The sequence below is a fragment of the Suncus etruscus genome, chromosome 14 (genome assembly GCF_024139225.1).
Source record: "Suncus etruscus isolate mSunEtr1 chromosome 14, mSunEtr1.pri.cur, whole genome shotgun sequence".
Classification (NCBI taxonomy): Eukaryota; Metazoa; Chordata; class Mammalia; order Eulipotyphla; family Soricidae; genus Suncus; species Suncus etruscus.
The window spans coordinates 93,993,054-94,003,879 of record NC_064861.1 but is presented as its reverse complement, the minus strand read 5'-3'; the positions used below and the strand labels follow the sequence as shown (position 1 = coordinate 94,003,879).

The window sequence follows — 10,826 nt, the reverse complement described above, 5'->3', positions numbered from 1 at the left end:
TTGGAGAAAAAAATAGCACTTCTCTCTTAAAGTTGGTAAAATTTGGCTTAAGTTCAGCAGAAATAGTGCTAGCCTGTGTGTGTTTTTGTGGTTACAAGTTTGATGGCTCTGCTAAATATGGCAGAGAGTGGCGGGGTAGAATTAAAAAGATTCAGGAACTGTTCATGTGGAATTTATAGTGAGAATTATTTTCAGAAATTTGGTGTCTCATAAGAGGCCTCAAATAATTGTGAAGTTTGTGAATTAAATTATGTGGCATAAGTGTGCCTTTTCTAAAAGCATTTGTGTAATTAAGTTTTGTGCATTGGGTGTTGTAAAGTAATTATTAAAACATTGGAAATTAGAAAACCTTCTAAATTCAGGTCTGTAAGGGTTAAAAAATTCTCTAGGGAGAAAAAGCAATTGGAAGATAAGGGTACTAAACTTTTTTTGTTTATGCCTCAGGAATTTTTGAGCAAGATAACAACTCTATCACTTGTAAAAAAAAAAAACAACTTTTGGTGTTTTAAAATTTAAAAGGACACAAAAATGTTAAAAATTTAAATATTTTATATTTCTATTAGAAAATTATTTTTGATCTTAAGAGTATACGGAAGGGCCCGGAGAGATAGCACAATGGTGTTTGCCTTGCAAGCAGCCAATCCAGGACCAAAGGTGGTTGGTTTGAATCCCTGTGTCCCATATGGCCCCCCGTGCCTGCCAGGAGCTATTTCTGAGCAGACAGCCAGGAGTAACCCCTGAGCACTGCCAGGTATGACCCAAAAACCAAAAAAAAAAAAAAAGAGTATACGGAAAATGTTGTGATTAGCCTTTTTTAAAATAATATTGTTAATTAATATTATAAAAGTAAATAAATTTTATAAACAGGTTGACAACAAGTATCAAATATAATTTTGGTCTTAAGCTTTAGGTGTGGAAATGCATCAATTGTCTTTATATTTTATAATGATCTAAACATTTTGTTAATTTGGTATATAATATTATTTACAAATTATTCACTTGAAATCTTCAAAGTAGGAACAGTTGTTTATTTTTTTAAAGTCAGTTTTTCATACCTTAAATAATCATAGTTCATGCTCTTCTGTTTAATCATAAAAATTTTAACACTTTATTGCAGCTGTCTTACTGTTCTACTGTGAAACTAATTTAAAGGAAACCCTTTCATTTACAGCAGATATCATACTTCAAAGTGGAGACTCCTACAGTGCTCATTAACCATTTTACTTAAAAATTTTTTAACTTCTTACTAACCATTTTTTTTTGCCTGGTGGTAGAAATAGTTTATTAACACGACAGGTCATCAATGGGAGCACAAAACATCGAGGCAGAACATCTGGGACCTGATTCGAGTTCAGTGCAGCCGCCTGGCCTCTCGCTCGGATTCCAGCAGGGTCAGCACATCACCCTCTCGGACGGGTCGTCCATGAATTCCACGCGCACCTGGGTGCACTGTCCCTGCGATCCGGTCCTGCCTAGCACCTTGGTGACCCGGGCTAACTTGATAGGCTGCATGCAGCTGGTGTCCATGATGGCGGCACGGCGGCTGTCTTGGCGGAGAGCCTTACTAACCATTTTACTTAATGTTTTAAATTTCAAATTAGGATTGTTTTAAAAATGTTTTGTACTGGGGCCAGGAAGGTGGCGCTAGAGGTAAGGTGTCTGCCTTACAAGTGGCGTAGGATGGACCACGGTTCGATCCCCCGGCATCCCATATGGTCCCCCAAGCCAGGAGCGATTTCTGAGCGCATATCCAGGAGTAACCCCTGAGCGTCAAATGGGTGTGGCCCAAAAAAAAAAACAAAAAAAAATGTTTTGTACTAAATCTAAACCTTAAAACTTTTATTTTCAGTAAAGTTCCACTCCATCTACATTAAGTACTTCTAAAAACTGAAAAAGTTTTTCTACAAAAAAATTTTTTCTTACAAATATGCTAGCTAAATATTTAAAAGTGCTTGTCCAATTTTACCCGGGTCAATTTTTCTAATGTAAGTTTTGGATCGATCCTTTTGTCTGTTCATGTGTGTGTGTTGTGATGAATGAAAGTGGCCACGAGTATAAAATGTTGTGTTTAGTGTTGTTTTGTTTTGCCTGTTTATTTAGTATCTCTACATTTTATGATAAATACAATTTTCAAAGCCTTATCCATTTTTGAGGTTTTAATTAATTTTTTCACAACGTGGTCAGTCTGGTCATTTAGCAGCTGACAGACTGTGGCATCCTGCAACTAAAGATCATGTGTTAAAAATTATGTGTTAATCTGACTTTATCCTTCTAAAAACATGGCAGAAGGTGTAGGGGATGGTAAACCCCAGATTTCTCAATGGCCATCAGGGATAAATTTTTCCTGGAGAATTTCTGGACTTTGCAATCACCCAGGTTTCCTGCTATGTGTAAGTTAAGGCCAGAAAAATATGGATATGTGGCTAGAGAGAGAAGCATCTAGCTTTAAGATAATAACTATGAAGTTTAAGAAAAATCATTTACGTTCAGTTTAAAAGTTTTTGAAAAATTGGCGACTTAATTATAAAATTTTTTGAATGCTGAAGTCTGATAGAAGTCAGGAGGCATTCCCGAGGTATTCAAAAATAATTTGTGTGGGGCCGGGTAGGTGGCGCTGGAGGTAAGGTGTCTGCCTTGCAAGCGCTAGCCAAGGAAGGACCGCGGTTCGATCCCCCGGCGTCCCATATGGTCCCCCCCAAGCCAGGGGCGATTTCTGAGCACATAGCCAGGAGTAACCCCTGAGCGTCAAACGGGTGTGGCCCAAAAACCAAAAAAAAAAAAATAATAATAATTTGTGTAATGTAAATTGCTAGTGTCTTCTGCCTGTAAAACAAGGCCAGAAGACTAAGTAAATTCCTATTTTTTATATGAGGAATTAAATTCATGCAAAATTTTATTGTAAAAAAAAAAAAAACCAAAAAACCATTTTGCCTCCTGCCAAGCAGTTTCTTTATAGACCTCCCGCAGCCTCCCGCTTTCCTGTCTTCATCCACCTCAAAAGAACCTGTCACCCCTGTGTCTTCATCCACCTCAAAAGAGCCTGTCACCCCTCCTCCCACCCACCCACCATTTCAGTCCTTCAGCCCACCATTCCTGCCGAAAGACAGGTCATGGGCGTCGGACTTTGCTTACTCGGACCATATATGCACCCCCCTGTCCAACTATCAGACATTTGCAATCAAACCATTGTGGTTAACAACTCTTCCATCTTCATTGAAGCCCCCAACTCCACTTATTTTGTTTGCTCCACTGGACTTTCTCCCTGTATTATTACTGAAATGTTTCTTGCTTATCATGATTATTGTGTTTTAGCTTTGTATGTCTAGATTAACCATTAAACCTGTTGGTCTGGTTTCCACCTCGGACCTCATCCTGCAAATTGTCAACACCTTCGCCCAGGCACTCTCTGGCACCAGCTATGAACACTGTTGAATCTGCTATTCACCCATCCCACCATTCTATGAAGGAATTGCTGCCTTCGGACTGCCTCACTTCACCAACAATACCAACCTTCTGCGATGGGGTATGGAGCCTCAACGCCATGACATGACTTTGAAACAAGTGGTGGGAATTGAACTTTGCCTTTTGGGACCCAATATGCTTCCCCCTATTCCCCTTATTGAAATTTGTAATCAAACTCTTGTTGTTAATTCCTCCTTTCAGTTTATAATTGCCCCCAATTTGACATTTTTTGCCTGTTCCACTGGTTTATCTCCTCACATTGTTTCACATTTGTTTCTTGAGTCCAAGGACTACTGTGTTTTGGCTGTTTTAATGCCTAATTTGACTGTTAGACCAGAAACTGATTTATTACCCCTTAAAGATAACTCTGTGTCTCTCTCCCACCACAGGGGAGAACCAGTCACTGCTCTTACCCTCGCCTTATTGTTAGGCCTGGCTGTTACTGGTCCAGGCACAGGAAATTATTCATTGATTCATACTCAAGAATCTGTTAATGCCTTAACTAGAACTGTTGTTAGAGATATTGAGGAACTTAAAAGAGGTTTGGATTATTTGGAACAAACTGTTGGCTTTTTAGCAAAAGTAGTACAGCAAAATCGCCACAGCTTAAATCTTGCCTTTCTGTGCGAGGGGAGGGTATGTGCTGCTTTATAGGAAGAATGTTGCTTTTTTAAAGATAAATCAGGTTTAGTCAGAGATAGTATTAGAAGAGTTGAGCAAAGTCTGGTAGAAACAGAAAGAAAGTTAGACCAAAATGAGTCTTGGAAAATTGGTTCTCCACTTCTCCATGGCTGTCAACACTGCTGTCTAGCCTGTTAGGCCCATTCATTGGCTTCATGTTGCTCATTTCCTTTGGTCCATGGGCGTTCCACCGCCTTCCAAATTTTGTTAAGAATCAGGTTGATGAGGCTACCAAACGCTCAGTCAGAGTCCACTATCAACAGCTCACCCAGAATGAACCCTGATCTCTAGAATACGATCCTCTAGGAGATGGTGCCTCCCACCACCTAGACTTTAAGGAGTTTGAGCACATTGCTAAACGCAAGCGTTTGCTTCTCTCTCGGCTGTGGAAGTGCTTAAGACAGGGATAGCTTGGTGCCAGTGTTTGGGGCAAACGTGACTCTCTAAACTTTTCTCGCCAGCACTGCATACTCAATTGGAAACAACAAATTGTCATGTTCAAACCTGGAAGCACACCAAGTAACCTAAGACAGGCACTCCACCCGCTTCTCTCTCCTCTCTTTATTTTAGAGAAACGGGGGAACTGTTGGAGGCTGTTAGAGCTAGAGAGCAAAATGCAGTCTCTGATGCCTGAAACATAAGGCCTGTGTATGTGACAGGCGGTCACTGTGGCATTTACCCCCTGGACCTAAAAGAAATGTTAACTAAACAAGTCAGATGTCCGAGAAAACTGCCCGAGTTGCTAAGATAATATCACACATCCTGTTAAGCTACCATTGTGAAAGAATGTTTGTGCCTCATAAAGATAATGTAAAACTAGAAAGTCCATCCTGCACGACCCCCCTACTTTTCTATAGATACCATGGAAAAGTACTGAAAGCTACTTCCTTATATATAAGCTTGTCTTGCTTTAATAAATTCAGCTCTTGATCAGCAAGCTCTACTTGAGCTCATTTCTTTCCAAGCCTCTTTCCTCCTTTTTAGGTCGGATCCCACTCATGACCCATGAATTACCTCGCGATCCTCAGTTCACCCTGTGGGCAGGGTCCTGGGGGTCGCAGAACGTGATCTACAGATGACCGGCTGATATAACCATGACCGGGCAGTATGTATTCTGGGACCAACAAGAAAGCCCTATTCTAGGGTTTGCTCTACGTCCTGCATAACAATCATGACCTCTAATTTCAGAGTCCTGACTGAGGCAATTGCAACTAAATGGGTCTTCTGGAAACATAACGAAAGACGATATCCCAGGCTCCATCCGAGTTTCAGCACAAGGGCCAAGACCACTAACCACAGAAGACATATTAAAATGACATCAAGGAAACAGAACTTCTAAAATCACAAAGAAAGTCTTCATCATAAGTTCCACTCCTTGACCTGTGCACAGACTGAGACCTCTATATTTAGAGGTCTGTTTTTATCATCCAGATCGGAGCAGAAGTCTTCCATACAGCACAAAAACACCAAGGGGAGAGTAAATGAACGTGAAAGGAGTCTAGAGATAATCCCATGACAATATATTCCAAGGGTAGAGAAACCCTTAGGCCAAGGGGATTCCCGTTTCGGATGACCCCAATAGTTACTGTGCCTATGCAGTGGGGAGGGGAGACAAAAAAACACTAAATAATCCTTTTTTTATATTAATTTTTTATTCTATTTTTTATTTTTTATTATTTTTAATCTAGTTTTTGTCGATTTCTTTGTTCTGGGGTAGATATTGAAGTAGTTGTCCATTTTTTTAATTATATATTTACTTTTTCTTTCTTCTTTTCTCTTCTTCCTCTTTGTGCCTTGCCATATTTCCTATCTCAAGACCATGGCAAATATGTGGTGCATATTTTTATTGCTGCAGTGCTCACTGAATATCTTATTTGATTCTTTGTTTTGAACTGTTGTGGTGTTTCACCTTCTTTTCCCCTTCGTCCCTCAAACCAAGGATGAGAGCCTCTAGAATGACTCTGCTCATAGTTGGCATAGTCGGTTTTTACCCCATTATATTACCTTTCTCTTCCTCAAACAAAACCATATAACTTGAACTTTCTAGTCCCGCCTCCCAATTAGAGGGGGCAGTAATGAGGCACCAAGACCAAACAGTTACAAGACCACTAAGTAATAAACTAGACACAGAAGGGACCACGCATTCTAGAGCAGAGGATATGGGAGGCAGGATGGGAGCGGTTGTAGGAGGACAATTCCCCTGATTCAATGCAAATTGAATGCAAATTGAATGCAAATTAAATATGACTGTGAACAATATGTAATTCCCCTGATTCAATGCAAATTGAATATGACTGTGAACAATATGTAAGCCACTATAATTAAAATAAAAATTATATTTTAAAAAAGTGTGATAGTGGCAATAGCTGTTGTTTGCATAGGTACAAAAAAATATGGGCCCTAGGCATCCAGAAACTACAGAGGCTTGGCTGGGCTCAGAACACTCCACATGCCAGGATTTCGTGGGCTTTTGACTGGTATGATGGGGGCTCTGGGCAGGACAGCTAGCCATAGGGCCCCTGGGCTGACCACTTAGTCCAGGCGAGCATGATTTCCCCCACACCAGGCGGGTCTTCAGGGCCACGCCTGGTTAATCGGGCCCTGGGGGGAGGGGGTGAGAAATTCCTCCCTAGGCATCCAGAAACTACAGAGGCTTGGCTGGGCTCAGAACACTCCACATGCCAGGATTTCGTGGGCTTTTGACTGGTATGATGGGGGCTCTGGGCAGGACAGCTAGCCATAGGACCCCTGGGCTGACCACTTAGTCTAGCCGAGCATGATTTCCCCCACACCAGGCGGGTCTTCAGGGCCACGCCTGGTTAATCGGGCCCTGGGGGGAGGGGGTGAGAAATTCCTCCCTAGGCATCCAGAAACTACAGAGGCTTGGCTGGGCTCAGAACACTCCACATGCCAGGATTTCGTGGGCTTTTGACTGGTATGATGGGGGCTCTGGGCAGGACAGCTAGCCATAGGACCCCTGGGCTGACCACTTAGTCTAGCCGAGCATGATTTCCCCCACACCAGGCGGGTCTTCAGGGCCACGCCTGGTTAATCGGGCCCTGGGGGGAGGGGTGAGAAATTCCTCCCTAGGCATCCAGAAACTACAGAACCGCGCGAGGGCTCACGCCCCCGCGCGTACTTCATGTACTTCATGTATTCAGAATATTCCTTATTCTTATGTTATGTTTTCCGTATACAGAATGTTTATTTTGTATTCTCCCCTTTCCCATACCCGTACAAAGCTCTTTTTTACTCCTTAACTCTCTAACCCCCTCTCAAACATCACTAACCTAGTTACTCTTTTTAACTTCAGTAGTGTACAATCCTAATCACAGTCCAAAGCTGTGCATTGTGTGTGACAACCCCAAACTGTTTTAAGATACATAAAATGGACACGTATTTCTTTAGAATATTTTGTGTTTTTTCTCTGACAGATATAATTCTTACTAAATGTTGTCTTATACAGTGATGATTCTAACCACTTTTTATCTTCTCTTTTTGAGCTGTTTAACAAGGAATTTTGGTGGAAGAGTCCCCCAGTTTAATGCTTATGATTGAACCATGTCATGGGAATCATTGTAATTGTTCTTATGGCCCCCATATGCGCCAATAACAGCATGTGGCATAGCTTCTTATTTGCATAGGCACATTAAAATGGGAAAATAGTATAAATACAAATAAGATCCTATCTAATAGAGATTTAACACACAAATCTTGTAGTGCAAATGGACCTTACACCCTGAACATTGACATAACGACCTGGCACAGACCTCAGAAGAAAGGACATATTCCATTCTCCCCTGAACCAGGAAAGCCATCCACGAAACATCCAGGCTGGTCTATAACATCACCTGGAAGCAGTCCTCTACCAAGGAAGACCTACACTGCTCAGACTTCGACCTGCTCAAAAGAGACTTCCCTTAACACTGAGAAGACTTAACAACAACAATGACCTGCTTACAGGACAGGGCTCCCTGCATTGCCCTTTGATTGTGAGGTGAAAGGAGAGGATGCTCCACATCCTGACTTCAATGTAAGATATGCAGATTCCAGGATCTTTAATACAGAAACATGATACCAACAACAGAGACTGTGTGAAAAATAAAAGTGTGTTGGCACTACAGACAATGTCTTGGATTGGACGATCTAGCTTGCCTGGAGCCTAGACTTGGTCTTGTGCCAGGAAACTTCAGGGGTCTGGTCTCTTTGTACTTAGGCCAACGTTATTTCTTTCCATGTCCCTCATATTTTGGTGGGCCTATGCAAACAACAATTGCCACTCTAACACCATTTTTACTGTGCTCCTTTGACTCTAATCCTTAAAAAGAACTCACTTAAAATTTGAGGTTAACTTAAGCTAATATGCATGTATATGGAAATGTAAGAAAATACTATGCCTGTAATGTTTAATTGTACATGGATTCTGTCTTATTTATCTTAATGTTCTTTGGCTGAAATTTCAAAGTTAAGATATCAGCAAGGGGACTTCTGAGAATTATGTTATGGGTGATTGTCCTTCCACTGTAACTTTACCTTGTCCTCTTTCTTTGCACCCTTGTACTCATAATTAAAAATAAAAATTAAAAAAAATATATGGGGAAAACAAAAAAAATCCTTGGCCTGAGACCTTACACCCTGAACATTGACATAACGGCCTGGCACAGACCTCAGAAGAAAGGGCATTTTTCATTCACCCCTGAACCAGGGAAGCCATCCACGAAACATCCAGGCTTGTCTATAACATCACCTGGAAAGTAATCCTCTACCACGGAAGACCCTACACTGCTCAGACATCAACCTGCTCAAAAGAGACTTCCCTTAACACTGAGAAGACTTAACAACAACAACAACCTGCTTACAGGACAGGGCTCCCTGCATTACCCTTTAATTGTGAGGTGAAAGGAGAGGACGCTCCACATTCTGAGTTCAATGTAGGATATGCAGATTCCAGGATCTTTAATACAGAAACATGATACCAACAACAGAGACTGTGTAAAAAATAAAAGTGTGTTGGCACTACAGACAATGTCTTGGATTGGATTATCTAGCTTGCCTGGAGCCTAGAGTTGGTCTTGTGCCAGGAAACTTCAGGGGTCGGGTCTCTTTGTATTTAGGCCAAGGTTATTCCTTTCCATGTCCCTCATATTTTGGTGGGCCTATGCAAACAACAATTGCCACTCTAACACCATTTTACTGTGCTCCTTTGACTCTAATCCTTAAAAAGAACCCACTTAAAATTTGAAGTTAACTTAAGCTAATATGCATGTACATGGAAATGTAGAAAAATACTATGTCTGTAATGTTTAAGGAGTTACGTAAGTTTTATGGCTTTAGATTGCCTTGTGTGCTGTTAAGAAATATAATATGTTACAATCTGGGGACTTGAAAGACAAAGTAATTGTACATGGATTCTGTCTTATTTATCTTAATGTTCTTTGGCTGAAATTTCAAAGTTAAGATATCAGCAAGGGGACATCTGAGAATTATGTTATGGGTGATTGTCCTTCCACTGTAACTTTACCTTGTCCTCTTTCTTTGCATCTTTGTTCTCATAATTAAAAATAAAAAATTGGGGCCGGGTAGGTGGCGCTGGAGGTAAGGTGTCTGCCTTGCAAGTGCTAGCCTAGGACGGACCACGGTTCGATCCCCCGGCGTCCCATATGGTCCCCCCAAGCCAGGGGCAATTTCTGAGCACATAGCCAGGAGTAACCCCTGAGCATAAAACGGGTGTGGCCCAAAAACCAAAAAAAAAATAAATAAATAAAAATAAAAATTAAAATTAAAAATTAAAAAAAATCCGGGCCCGGAGAGATAGCACAGCGGAGTTTGCCTTGCAAGCAGCCGATCCAGGACCAAAGGTAGTTGGTTCAAATTCCGGTGACCCATATGGTCCCCCGTGCCTGCCAGGAGCTATTTCTGAGCAGATAGCCAGGAGTAACCCCTGAGCAACGCCGGGTGTGGCCCAAAAAAAAATTCTTGGCCTGATTACAAAAAGGCCTCACCCCAGAAGTTTATTGGCATAAGACCGACTCTGGGTTCCAGGCATATCAGTCTGTCCAACCCAAGTCATTCTCCACAGTCCCGGTGAAACTTTTTCACACTTTAGCTATTGTTGGTGTATTTTTTGGTTCTTATATTTAAAGATTCTGGATTCTGTGCATGTCTTTCATCGATGTCAGGCTAATGTGGAGCATCCTCTAGTTTTAGCATACCATTAAATGCGGAGTGATCTGTCCTGCAAGCAGGCTATTGCTGAGTCGTCTGGGTGTTGAGAGCACTCTTTGGAGTAAGTCGATGCCAAAGCAGTGGTAGGTCTTCCCTGGTAGAGGCTTGGATCCTGGTAATGTTATAGACAATTGTGATTGCTTCCATAGATGGTATCCATTGCTCAGATGTGTGTGGGCGATGCCCATTCTTCTGAGGCCTAAGCCAAATCATTATGCCAATGTTCAGGGTATAAGGCCTAATTGCATTACCAGATTTGTGTTCCCATCTCTATTAGATAAGAACTTGTTTGCATAATATTATTTTCCCATTTTAATGTGCCTATGCAAAAAAGAAGCAATGCCACAAGATATTGTTGGTGTATCTAAGGGCCGATGAACAAAGTCCAACATTCCCCATAACTTTGTTCAAACATGAAATCTATACAGAGATACTCTTCTACTAGTAATGCTTATAAA

General features: G+C 41.3%; 1 pseudogene; it reads right to left on the bottom strand.

Moving 5' to 3' along the window:
* Positions 1 to 1,253: 1,253 nt before the first annotated feature.
* Positions 1,254 to 1,534, bottom strand: LOC126028078 (40S ribosomal protein S28-like; annotated as a pseudogene).
* Positions 1,535 to 10,826: the final 9,292 nt, after the last annotated feature.